General features: G+C 44.2%; 1 long non-coding RNA gene across 1 annotated transcript; it reads right to left on the reverse strand.

Annotated features, from left to right (window-relative positions):
* Positions 1-657: 657 nt before the first annotated feature.
* On the reverse strand, positions 658-13,358 carry LOC121825149 (uncharacterized). The gene is made up of 3 exons (XR_006067278.2): positions 13,184-13,358; positions 3,152-3,258; positions 658-2,568 (listed from the first exon to the last, which is right to left on the reverse strand). It is a non-coding gene; the product is annotated as an uncharacterized LOC121825149 (long non-coding RNA).
* Positions 13,359-13,766: the final 408 nt, after the last annotated feature.

Here is a 13,766-nt window from a genome sequence, read left to right on the forward strand (position 1 = left end):
TCAAGGGTAGTCTGGTTTACATAGCGAGTTCTGGGCCAGTCAGAGCTACATATCAAGACCCTTTTTTACTTGTTGTTTTGTTTGGGTTTTGGGTTTGTTTATTTGTTTTTTTAAGTGAAGGTTAACAGAGAGTGTTTGCATACATTAAGGCAAATGTGAAGGTACTGACAATATTCTGGAGAACAGCAGGTGTCTGGGCTGAGGGCCCATGCAGAGAATCTGTGGTTTCAGGACCACGGACAGAAAAATCAAGGCGCTGATAGTTCCTCCATTGCTAACATCTTTCCTCACTCTTCTAATAGTGATGGGAAGCCAGTTATTGTTCTTAATGTCACATGAAGGGCAGAGAATCGTGCCAGAGAAACCACTTCAGGATAAAGCCCACAGTGTCGCTAACAGTGTGGCTAGAACGGAGGAACCTGAGCCATGGAATATAAGAGTGATGATAGGCAAGAACTCTACCACTGAGCCACCGATGTTTGCCCAACTACCTCGGCTCCTCCAGCCTCACAAACCAGTAAATTCCCTTGCTGTTCAAGCCAAGATGAACAGGATTTCTGTTGTCTGCATTAATGGGTGCATGCCCTTGGGTAGTGTGGATGCACCATGCCCAATTCATCTTGGGAAGCCCAGAGACGGCCACGTCTCTTCACCCCAGGGTCAGATTCTTTGTTTCCGTCAATTATTCCTCATATGAAATGGTGGGAGTATTTGGACATTTGAAGACTCTTCTGACTGTGGTCACACTTTTTTTAAGTAACTTGGTATCAACAAACTGTCACAGGTTCGGATTTCCACCAGGTGGGCATTTGGGGAGGCCAGTTGAACAACAGGAAGCTGACACTGGAGTCCTCTGGCCCCTGTTCCCTTCCTTTTGCCTCTGTTCCAGGGACACTGGGACTGAGGGTGGTCACATAGGGATGTCTCTTCCCTCAGAAGCAGCCTGGCTGCCTCTCTTCCCAGCTTCTGGATAAATAACTCATGTTCTCGTCACTGCGCGTCACAGATAGAGGGTTTTCAGTGGGGTTCAATGTAATTGCTACCATCTATCACTTTAATAGCTGAATGAAGGTGAGATGTAATTAGAAAGGGTGTCAGTGGAATATGGAGTTTGTTTTACAATTATCTATACAGCCTGGGGGACCATCAGCACAGAACATTGCCTTTTAAAAGCCTAAGAAACATGTGGCACAAATTGCATCATGGAATGATTTAAAGGGCCCCCGATCAGATTCCATCACGTTCTTTCAGTTCCTTTGAATATGGGTGTAGGCTTTTGTGCCTCGGGCACTCAATGGGCTCTGGACAAAGTTTTATAAATCCTTTGTTTTTTAGAAATCAAATCCTAAACTTGACCTGATGGGCTTCTTGGGAGGTGGAATCAAGAAGATCACAAGTTCAAGACTTGTCTAAGCTACAAAGTGAGTTCAAGGCTAGTCTGAGTGTAGCTAGAGTTTTCCTGCCTTGCCTACAGTCAGGACAAATCTTTGTCACCCACCAGTCCCACAGCCGCTCAGACCCAACCAAGTAAACACAGAGACTTATATTGCTTACAAACTGTATGGCCGTGGCAGGCTTCTTGCTAACTGTTCTTATATCTTAAATTAACCCATTTCCATAAATCTATACCTTGCCACGTGGCTCGTGGCTTACCGGCATCTTCACATGCTGCTTGTCATGGCAGTGGCTGGCAGTGACTCCTTCTGCTTTCCTGTTCTTTCTTTTCTCCTCTCTGTTAGTCCCACCTATACTTCCTGCCTAGCCACTGGCCAATCAGTGTTTTATTTATTAACCAATCAGAGCAATTTGACATACAGACCATCCCACAGCATCTGAGTACTTTGTAAGGCCTGGTATCAACACAAAAAGTAAAAAGGGAATTGTGGACACAGCTCAGTGGTAGAGTCTTGCTTAGTGTGGGTGACGACTTAGGTTCAGTCTCCAGCACTGGAAGTTGAAATGGAATCCATATCTTGTTGGCATACTTTAGCACCAGAGACTGTTTCTTATGTGACCACTCTTGAGCATCCCAGATGCCACTGTCTTGACAAGCAGTTAATGACTTCCGAAGAGACAGTAATCTTCAGGGTCGACAGTGAGGGCAGCCTTTAGTCTGCATGCTATCCTTCTTCTCCAGTAAAGAATCGCCCTTCCATTATTTTTTATTGCAACAAAATAAACACAATGTGAGACTTACCATTTTAAATATACAACTCAATGGTATTAAGTACATTCACAAAGTCATGTAACAGATACCACTGTCCACTTCCAGAACATTTCTTCATTTGCAACAGCAATGTATATTAAATAATAGTCACCCCCCTCCCCCGAGTGTCTTCTAAATCCACTCTACTTTCTGTTCCCTTATGTGACTACATAGGAGTGTTCACACAACTCTACCCAAATGGGGTTTCATAGCACTTACCACCTGGTTTCTTATTTATTTCATATAGCATGTCATCAGCATTTAACCATGAAACAAATTAAGTCAGAATTACCTTCCATTTCCAATGCTGAATAATATTCCACTATATCGTACATTCATTCATTAACTGAAATTTGTAGAATCTGTAGAAAGAAGTAGAATAGAAACTACTTCTATCTTTGGGCTACAGTTGCTATGATTATTAAATGAATACACAAATATCCGTGTAGTTGCCCACTTTTAACTCTTTGGTTATATATCCAGAGGTGGAATTATTAGATCATGTGGTAACTCCATGTTTAACCTTTACAGAATCCTAAACTATTTACTATAGAGGTTGTGCTAATAATAATTTCTATACTTCCTTCATCAACTTCGCTCTCGCTCTCACTCTCTGTGTGCGTGCGCACGTATGTGATATTGGGGACTGCAGTGAGGATACCCCTAGTATAGTGTCTCCATCTTCTCCAAAACATTTAAATCAACACCGTGGAAAAATGCCGTCCCCTAACAGCTCCATCCCGACCACCGCTCCCACTACCATCCTAGGTTTATCATGCCACAGGAAGAAATCAGCAGCTGACAGAGGGCTGATGGCTGACCCTTATTTAGAAGATACTGTCAGTGGGAAGAACATTGCTCCCAGATAACGATCACTTGCTGCTAAATAAATGCCAGGGCTTGTCTCCTGATGGATGCTATGCAAAAAAAATATCAATTACTCACCATGGCCTTGCTGGTTTACTGTGGTGTTCACCCCATCAAGGGGCCAGGACCCTTTGGAGAACAGAGCCCGGGAAGGTTGAGAGCATCCTCACCCTAATGCCTGGTGCCTGGGCAAAAGTGAGAGAAACAGGAGGCTCTGTATCCAACTTGCTGTGTGACTGGGGTGGGTGTAGCTTTCCTGGTTTGACAGTGCCTCAGTTTCTCCACCCTGTACTACAATGGCTCTTAGCTGCACTCCAGGCTGCTTGTAAAAGCCTGGAAAGTACCCTAGATCAGTGGTCCTCAACCTTCCTAATTCTCCAACCCTTTAATACAGTTCCTCATGTTGTGGTGCCCCACCCCCCGCCCCACCACCAACCATAAAATTATTTTTGTTGCTACTTCATAACTAACTTTGCTACTGTTATAAATTGTAATGTAAATAGCTGGTATGTAGGATAGCTGATGTGGGACCCCTGTGAAAGGGTCGCTTGATCTCCAAAGGGGTTGAGAGGCCCACAGGTTGAGAATCTCCGCTCTAGACCAACACTGGGATTTCCAATGGTGCTTTCAACACTGCTGTACTACTCATTCCATCCTTTAGGCTGGCAACACAGGAAAGGAAAGGTGGAAAGACAGCATATATCGTCTATCACGGGCATGGCACAGGACTTGGGGGATAGAGCTCCCCAGTGTGAGGTCCCTGGCAATAAGGAAGCCCACACTTGAACTCCGAGCCCCATTTTCTTTTGTTTGCAGAGGACTGCTGCATGTGGAGGCAGATGGTCCTAGATTCAAATGCCAGTTCAACCATGGATGAGTGTGATGAGACACACAATCCCGGTGAGGGTCAATTTCGTGATTTAAAAAGGGGCCACAACTCTGTGCCTGAACTGTTGCACATCCTCCTAACTTTGGCCCTACTCCTCTGGCACATCTTCAGAGTGACTCTTGAGGATATAGGTCAAACCATGCTGCTCCTTCATCCCATTCCCAGCAGCTTCTTCAGGAAAGGAGAAGCCAAAGCCTGTAATGGCCGAGAAGACCCACAGGACCAAGGCTCTGTTCCTTCACCAAACTCATCCTCATCTACTTCCCTCAGCCTCCCTGCCTTGCTCTGAGGTCAGGGTCCTAGTATGCACCATTGAACTTCTGGGAAGACTGCCCACAAAACTGGTCCTTCATTCATATCCTCCAAGTGTTTATTCAAACGTTTGCATCTTTATCAAGCCGACCTTCGCAGTCCTGTTAAAAACTGCTAGGTTGGGGCTGGGGAGATAACTCAGTGGGGTAGTGTTTGCCACACAAGCACGTGGACCTGGATTCCAGCTCCAGGTTCTGTATAAAAGCTGTGTGCAGTAGTGTGCACTTTTATCCCAGCACAGGGGGAACGGGCAAGCAGAATACTATGGCTCACTAGCTTGGCTATTGTGGCCTAACAGGCAACCCTCTGGTCCTAGTGAAAGATCCTGTCTCAATTAAAACATTAAAGCAACAAGCTTTAATCCCAGCACTCAAGAGGCAGAGGCAGGTGGATCTCTGTGAGTTTGAGGCCAACCTGGTCTACAGAGAGAGTTCCAGGCCTTCCAGAGCTACCTAGTGAGATGTTGTCTCGACAAACAAATAAACAAAAAAAATCAACAACTAAACAACAACAATAACAAACCACACACACAAACCCTGCACATAACCCCCATCACCCTTTCACAGAGGTCACCTAAGACCATTGGAAAACACGGATATCTACAGTGTGATTCATACAACAGTAGCAAAGTTGTGTTATGAAGTACACCGAAAACAGTTTTATGGTCAGGGGTCACCACAACACGAGGGACTGTATTAAACGAAGTTGAGAACCAGTGCCCTATACCCTTCTTTTCTCCCCCTGAGCATCTGTCCATCAAGCTATATACTCATTGTTCACAACTTAGAATGCTGGGTTTCACTGTATTTGCTCTCTTCACAAGAATGTTAGAGCCCACAAAACTGGGGAATTGTGTCAGTCTTACTGAATTCTGTATTCCCAGAACGTAGAATGTTGCTTGGTACATCACTGGTGCACAAACTGGGGGCCTGCCTTCAAAATACGATAATGTGTCTTTCAGAAAAGTTAGAAAGTAAGAGAGCAAAGAAAACCAAAGTCACCTGTAACACTCTTATGCAAAGTTTGGCATGGTCAGATTGTGAAATGTATTTTTTGGACTATCTATGTAATATTATATATGGGTACATTTGCATCCTTATACGTTTACTTAATATTCACCGATTTACCAGCTTTGGTGCTGCTTACCCATTTCTGTAAAGTCCAGTTTCCATCTCTAAGCATTGTCTTATCAAGGTTTTATCAGATCTCTTTGTGTCAGGTTTATAGTGACCTCAATAGCTAACAGGACATACATCTGATTTCAAAAGTTTACATTTCAAGAATTGCTTTATGATATGAAGGAGTGCATTTTTTTCTTCCTATTTATTTAGTCTGCCTGAGACTCACTGAAGCTTTGAAATTGAAATTTGGAGAATATGTAACCATTTTTTTTTTACAACTTTGTTTTCTGCTTCATTCTTTTTTTCTGTTACATTCACACATTTCATGCTATGTGTGCCTGGTTCTATGTTACTCTCCAGACTTCTGAGATCCCATGGGACATTTAACCTTTTCTTCCCCTTTGCTTTACCATGAATAAATTCTATTATTCTGATGTAAGTTTACTAGCACATTTTTATATCATCTCCAATTTCTATTCATCCCAATCAATACGTTTTAAAATGTAAATTGTTACTGTTTTTTCATTCTGTATATTACACTTGATTCTTTCAAAATGGTAATCTATTCTCTGAGAGCCCATATTTTTTCATACATTGTCTGTGTGTTTTCCTTCCACTGTTTTCACAGTTTCTAATAACTGTTTTAAGTACTTTAAAAAAAAACTATTCCAACAACAGGGTCAGTTTGTATTAAGGGTGCTCTCTATTGACATATTGTATATGACAATCCCTATTTTGTGGACCTATACCTTTCAACTGTCTAACAGATAAGTGACAAGCAGTAGAAACTCTGACTTGTTTTCTTGCTTTCAAGTGCATTGGATTAATATTGCATCAGGTAATTAACTTGACTAAATTCAAATCCTAAGCTATATTTCTTTAAATGGATATTAACTCCATTCTTTTACATGTCCAATTAGGATACTTGAAGTCCTCTCCATGTACAAACTTGAATCAATTCAGAATTGGAAATGTGTGTGTGTGTGTGTGTGTGTGTGTGTGTGTGTGAACATAGTTAAAGTATATTATGTGACTATGTGAACCTGCTACACCAAATCCCTTGTGCAGTAAAAACCAAATATAATCGGTGGAGAACTTATGACGGTATTTTGAGTGTTTGTATTTTGTCACTTCCTCTGTGACAGTATCTTTCTCCTCAATTTCCATGGGCTTTTGAAGCTTTGAAACACATTCCTGACCCTGAAGACTTATAAGAATCTGTGGTTTTGTCTCTCATAGTGTATCCTAGAGAGATGCAAGCAGGTGAATACCTGTGAATATCTTATCAGCATAGATAACTTTTCTCCAGTTTCTTCTTGCTTTTACTCTTTTTGGTACCTTCAAACAGTGTGTGTGTGTGTGTGTGTGTGTGTGTGTGTGTGTGTATGTGTACACGTGTTTTCTCAAGTTTATAATTCTATATATAGAAGTTAGTTTAAAGCAAGCTACCCTGACATTATTAGAGGCAAACACCAGTTACAATTTTTCTTTTGTCCATTTGATATCCTCTGTCCCTTTGCTATCTACCTTTATCATTCATGTTTTCCATCTATCTTTATCATTCCTGTTTTCCTGATCATTTATATACTGAACTCATTGAGTTCATTTCTATATCAGTTCTGATCATGACACATCAGAACAGGCTTGTAAAATAACTTGTATTTCCTACTTGAAACAGAACATAGAACTTAGCCTATGAGAATATCTGTAAGGGTACCCCATTCAAACACAGAGTTAAAGGTCTCTGCAAGTTCTATCGACACATAACACTGCTGTGTTAGCCTCTGCATTTGGAACATGTAGTGCCCACACTGCTGGGTCCATATCATATAACCATCTTTGCCCAGGACTGATGGACTAAGGTTTCTTTTCCATTATAGCATTCTAACTACTGTTGTAGTCCAAACAAGAGTTTGTTCACCATAGTACATAGGGAATCAAGATCAAGAAGATTACTGATTGGGAAGTCAGGAGGTCTGAGATTCTAACCTGGATTCTTCTACCTTCTAACCTATAGTAGGACTCAGCTTCTCCTTTTTACCCCCTCTTCTAGTGTTAAGGATAATGTCAAGATTGCCTCACACTCCAGGCAGCTGCAATATTGTTGAGCTACGTCTCCAGTTTCTGCTCAAGCCTTACAATAGCCTCAATAACTGAGCATCAAGCTGTAGGAAGGATGTGGAAATGCCAAACACATTGTGTGGCACACAAGAAAACCTCAACAAAAGTTGAAGCTAAATTTTTTCTTGACCAGACAGCAAAATCAATGGGGGCATCTAACGATAAGGGGAGACTTGAACACGGGGGGAGGGGGGAGCTCAATGCCTTGCAAGATAGTAAATAAGATGAGAGGGAACAGGGGGCTTGGGACTGGATTCCTTAGGCACTAGAGTGTATTTTCCCTCTGGAGCAATAATAACCAGCTACTTCTTAATCAAAATTTACTGCTAAATTTCCAATGGTATATCGCACAAAAATGCTGCAGAAATTGAAAAGAAACGAAGGTGATTTTCTTTTTTTTTTTTTTTTTTTTTTTGGTTTTTCGAGACAGGGTTTCTCTGTGTAGCTTTGCGCCTTTCCTGGAACTCACTTGGTAGCCCAGGCTGGCCTCGAACTCACAGAGATCCGCCTGGCTCTGCCTCCCGAGTGCTGGGATTAAAGGCGTGCGCCACCACCGCCCGGCGGTGATTTTCTTAATAAAAAATTGCTAGCAAGATGTGTAGTAGGATGTGCCTTGGATTCTGTTCACAAGCTGTCTTGGCTATCTTCCCCACAGTGCCAAAAATTCTCACACAGACAAATATACCCACAAAGACCGTAGCTTACAAGAGGATCTCAGCAAACTAATGTTTGGATCTGAATCTTTCTTTGCAAATGTCTTCCAATGAGTTACGCCCACAAGGCCACCAGGCTTCTCAGCACCTAGACTGAGTGGCCCTGACAGGGGAGGCAGGGGCTGGTCCCTACAGCTTGCTGGCTAACCAACCTAGCCAAATGGGCAGGTTCCAGGCCAAGAGAAAGAGCATCTCAAAATCAAGGTGGGCAGGCATCTAAGGAACAATATAAGAAGTTGACTTCTTGCCTCCACATGTTCATGAATACATGTGCACCTCCATACATGAATACTCTCCCCCTACACACACACACACACACAGATAGCAATAATGAAATAAAGTGCTACATAAAGGACAGAGAGTCTAGACATACCTTTGGGGTCCCTCTGAATTGCCCTCAACTAATCAGTCTTTGCCTTCTACCTTATGCCTTTTCAAATGGATTCATTTTTTTTTTCTTGAATACTTTTTGGAAATAAGAATATATTTTGGAAAAAAAAAATCTTTCTCATACAATATACCCTGATTACAGCCCCCCCTCCTCCTGGTTCCTTCCCACCCTCCCTCCCATCCAGATCTACTCCCTTTCTGTCTCTCACTAGAAAAGAACAGATCTCTAAGAGATAACAACCAAGCATGACAAAATAAAATATAGTAAGGTAAAACAAAACTGAAGTTGAACAAGGCAAATCACCGGAAGGAAAAGAGTCCCAAGAGAAGGCACAAGAATCAGAAACCTGCCCACTATGTGAACTCAGGAGTCACATAAAAATACTAAACTCGAAACTATAATATAGATGAAGAGGACCTGGTGCAGACTTGTGTAGACCCTGTGCTTGCTGCTTCAGTCTCCGTGAGTTCATGTGAGCGTGTTCTATTGGTGTCCTCCATCCCCTCTGACTGCCACACTCCTTCCACCTCCTCTTCTACTGAGTTCCCTGAGCTCTGAGGAAAGGGATTTGATGGAGACATCCCATTTACAGCTGTGTGCTCCAAGATGTTTCTCTATATATAATGTCTGGCTGTGAGAGGAAGCTTCTCTGATGATGGCTAAGTAGGGCACTGATCTATGAGTATAGCAGAATATCATTAGGAGTCATTTTATCACTAATTTTTTTTAGACCAGTATTTGATTTTACACTAGGTCTCTGTGCTACCTAATCTCTAGTTCTTGGTCACCCAAGTAGTGTCATGTATGGGTACCATCTCATGGAATGGGCCTTAAGTCAAATCAGACATCAATTGGTTACTCCTACAAGCTTTGTGCCACCATTACCCTGGCCTAATTTTCAGGTAGGACAGCATTGTAGGTCAAAGGGTTTGTGGCTGGATTGGTATTTACATTTCTCTTTTGATAGCCTGCAGAGTACCTTCCCATACCGAAGACACTAGAATATAGGGATGAAGGTTCTATGTAGGCACCAGCTCTACCTCCCCACGATCAACAAGTTGTGTGGGTGTTGTCTTCAACAAAAGGGCCTTGCTGTCAGTTTGTGGAAAGCACCTATTATCTTGGCAACAGTCTGAGTTGTTTGGGGATTTCCATGAGACCACTTTGGCCAACAACCCAATTGGGTGGAACCCAGTCCCAGTACCGGAAGCTTCATTTGGTGACAAGAGATGGCTGGTTGGGACTTTGTCTCTCTCATTATTTGGAGACTGCATTACCATCGCCTTCATATATTTTAGGAAGTTTTCACCGCACTGGGAGGATCAGGTAGAGAGGTGGGAAGAGAGATAGGGTTGAGGGAGGGAATGCAGGAACAGACAGCAGGAATGGGGTGGGGGGCGCTTGAGAGGTGGTATGGATTCATTCTTATTAATAAATGCCTCCGCCACCTGAGGCTGAGTTGGAAAGTGTCTCATTGCTCTTGAACACCCTTGAGAAATGCTTCAAGTACACTTCACACACTAGAGGGGAAGTCATTTCTAGAAGAAGATAGGTTCCATGGATAACAGATCTAAGCTAGGAAATGGCTTTTATTTTGTAGAAAATGAAGGCTCCAGCATTACATAATTTTGAGAACCAAAGGAGATGCATTTGCATGGTCTTCAAACTCTTGCTGCATCACTGGGTAAATACGTTTCCCAGGGCTCTCTGCAGCTTCCGTGGCTACTTTTCTGGTTCTGCTTTCCTCACACGAGTTGCCTCTTTGATTCTCTGCCTCCACCTACATTTCCTCCTCTTGTCCAGTGAATTCTGAGTGTTCCTGCTTGCTCGCTTCCTCATCTCCAGTCTTCCAGGATGACCTCACTCTCCTTGCGTCTTGCTCTGACACTTGTACACCTGTGACTTCTGCCTCTTCCTCTCTCACTGTCACCTCTCTCTGAAGTACCCTGAATAGTCCCAGTTGGGTGCGTGTTCTTTTCTTGACATGATACTTGTCTCAGAACCACTTACTTTTCCTCTTTGCTGCCCTTGATTCTTCAATTCTGGGATCTGCTGCTGCTGACCCAAGCAATCTCACACCATCTCTGAGCTACTTCCCTCTCCCTCCCCCCTCCCCCCCAGATATTCAGTAAGAAGGAAACTGTCTGATTTGTCTTCAGAAAAATTTGTCTTCTGTTGTCCATTGGTCCTACACTGATTAAAACTCTTAATGTTTTTTATTTGGAAAAAAATCACTGAGACCTCTATTTGCAAGTCTGCCTCTTCACAGCCTCATTCAACTCCAAAATGTCCTGGCCCCGAGTCTATATTTGTTGATATTTTACTGGCTAGAGCCTGCTTCTACCATTGCTGCCCTTTCTCTGGACAAACAAGCAGACCCAAGGAGCTCTAGAACCATCAGATGGCTAGAACAACATGCCCTCACCCATCTTCACCTCACACTGCACTTCTCTGACCATGCCTGGGCAGGTGGGGTGAGATTATAGCCTTCATCTACACTGGCCCAGGTATGACAGGAGGTGACAAGAAAGTCCCACCCAGTTGGAATAAAAAAAAAACCTAAGATTTTAGATCCAGATTTATTACTAGAATGCTTTTTTTAGTTAAGGAAAATTTCAAACACAAATGGGAAAAAATGATGTATATTAAACCCCAAATAACCCATGACCCAGCTTCAACAACTGTTTGATTCATGCCCAATTTTGTTTTCTCAATACCCCCACGCAATTCCCCTTTCCTACCTTGGGATATTTAGAAGCAAATTTAGAATGAAGACATCAGGATTTAATTGAGCTGAAGCACCCTGGCCACAGCCTGCTTTGAGTCCCAGCTTTAGCTCCCCTGTGTACCTTCTCAGCACATCCCCACCTGGTGGCTCTTGGATGCAGGGCTCTGTAAGAGACCCTGGGACTCAGCCTCATGACCCTCTTCTCCATTGCCATCTCATCACTAGTGATACCAACTTGTTCTCTGTCCACTTTCCCGACTGAGACTGCCCCCCCACCCCTACCCCCCGCATTCTAGCTTGAAGCTGCCCTCTGCTGGAGGCAGACAGGACAGTTGGCAAAGTACTGCCTACCATGTCCCCAAGGGCAGTTTCACCATCAAACTTTTCTCTGTACATATAAGGGTCATCCTTGAGCTTATGAGGGGCCTTGAGGAGAGGATTACAAAGCTCAGCTCTTGAAGACTTAAAGTGGACTACAATCCAGATATCCAGGAACCTATTTGAGGGACTTGGCAGCATAGTCTCGGGTAGAAAGAAGGGTGACAGTCACAAGTGTCACAGCAAGGAGACATGATGTGCATGGACTGTTGGGAGAGCATGGTGTCAGACCAGAAACCGCAGGGAGTGGTTCACTTATGTAGGGCCTCAATGTAGCCTTTATAGTAATCAGAAACATTTTCAGGGCCCTGGGCTCAAGATACAAATTTGCATATTACTTTACATAAGTCAGCATATGGAGTTCACTCACCCTTAACACCAAGAAAGGGAAATTAAATTCAATTAGATTAATTAGTGCAACTGATTGCAAATTGTTTTCAGACCTAATATTAAGGGTGCTGTATGCAGGAAATACTGAAGAGATGTTTTAATTGGGAGAATGGGGGCGGGGGCAGGAGGGAGGCAGCTTGAGCAGCTGAACCTAATTTGCTATAGAGGAGTGGGGGCGGGGGGGGGGGGGCAGGGGGCGGGACTAGGAAGGGTAGGAGGGGCTTACATACATCTCTGGGATGTTTTTGTCATTGTCCAGATCCCTTCCTTCAGCCACCCCCTCCCCCTGCAGCTGACTTAACCTGGAAGGTAACAAAGCCCAGTTTAGTGCTACTCATCTTTTCTAGTGTTCAATATTCAATTCAGTTCTCTTGTTCTGTTTAAGTGAGCCGGAGCTTTTAGTGCTCAGAGCCTCGCTCAGCACACTGCTCTCTCTTATCATGCCTCCTCTTCTTTCCCTCTCCCTTCCCTTCTCTGTTTCCATTTTGTCCTCCGCCTTATTTCTTGGAGGACATGGCCTGGGAGCCAGGGCTCAAGGAAAGAGGGTCTTCTGGGAAGAGGCTAGAGCACTCCCCTTCCCCTGTAGATCATCAGCCCCTGAGCATAGAACTGGCTCTGTCTGGGCAGACCCTGCCTGGGCAGCAACTGGGCACACACTGCAGCCTGGAGCTTAGAGCCAGGGCCAGCAGCCTCCTTTATTGGGTATCTGTCTTGGTATAGAGTGGGTCTTGTGCTGGGGACTCATTATGGGGCCTCCCCTCCCTGATTCAAAAGGTCCAGCTCACAAGGCTAGGTCCTGAACATTTTACAATGTCTCCTGTCCCCACTCGTGGGTTCTGAAATCTTGCTTGGTGTCCTCCTGACCATGGGGTGAATAGCCAGAACTGTGTGGCTGCCAGGCTCTGAACCCCAACCCCTCGATCCTGGCCTTCTTTCTTTCCCCAGTAGTATCCCAGAGAAAGGTTCATCCACTACCTCTGTTTTTCTTTTCAGGCCTCTCCTCTGTGATGCCACAGCACAAGGCTAGGGTACTTGACAGGAAGGCAAGGCCTGGCCAGTCTTCTTACCTCTCTTCCTTCTCATACACTCTGGACAAGACTCCACAACCAGTTCTCTCAGGAGGCGGTACAATGGGTGGCACAGGAATCTCCCCGAGGATTCAGCAGTAGGTTGGAGACTTTAACCTTTCTCAGGTTAGTAGTATCCACAGACCCTCGCAGAAAACCTTGCAGGCGCAGAAAACCACACAGGCACGCACTCAAGCTCGCAGGCAAGCTTGCACGCACGCGCACGCACTTCACGCACGCGCACGCACTCATGCACGCAGTCTGACGTGCGCTAGACCCTGTATGGCGTGAGACAATTCAAAGGTGGACACAGAGTCTAGCAAGGGCAGGTAAGGAGCAGAAAACAAACCAAACCAAATCCAAACCAAACCAAAAACCAGCTAGAAGGAAATATTCAGAAGGAGGAGAACAGGAAAATCTCCCAAGAGAAGCACGGTCGGGCTGAGGCTGTCTGGAGGAAGGGGGACGGAGGGTGGGTCTGGATGGGTAATCCAAAAAGCCATTGAGAAGCCCACCCAACCTGACCATGCCAGAGTAAGACGAAAACAGGCATAGGTGTGAAGGGGAGGAAGATGTCACAGCA

Source organism: Peromyscus maniculatus, chromosome 22 (genome assembly GCF_049852395.1).
Source record: "Peromyscus maniculatus bairdii isolate BWxNUB_F1_BW_parent chromosome 22, HU_Pman_BW_mat_3.1, whole genome shotgun sequence".
Lineage (NCBI taxonomy): Eukaryota > Metazoa > Chordata > Mammalia > Rodentia > Cricetidae > Peromyscus > Peromyscus maniculatus.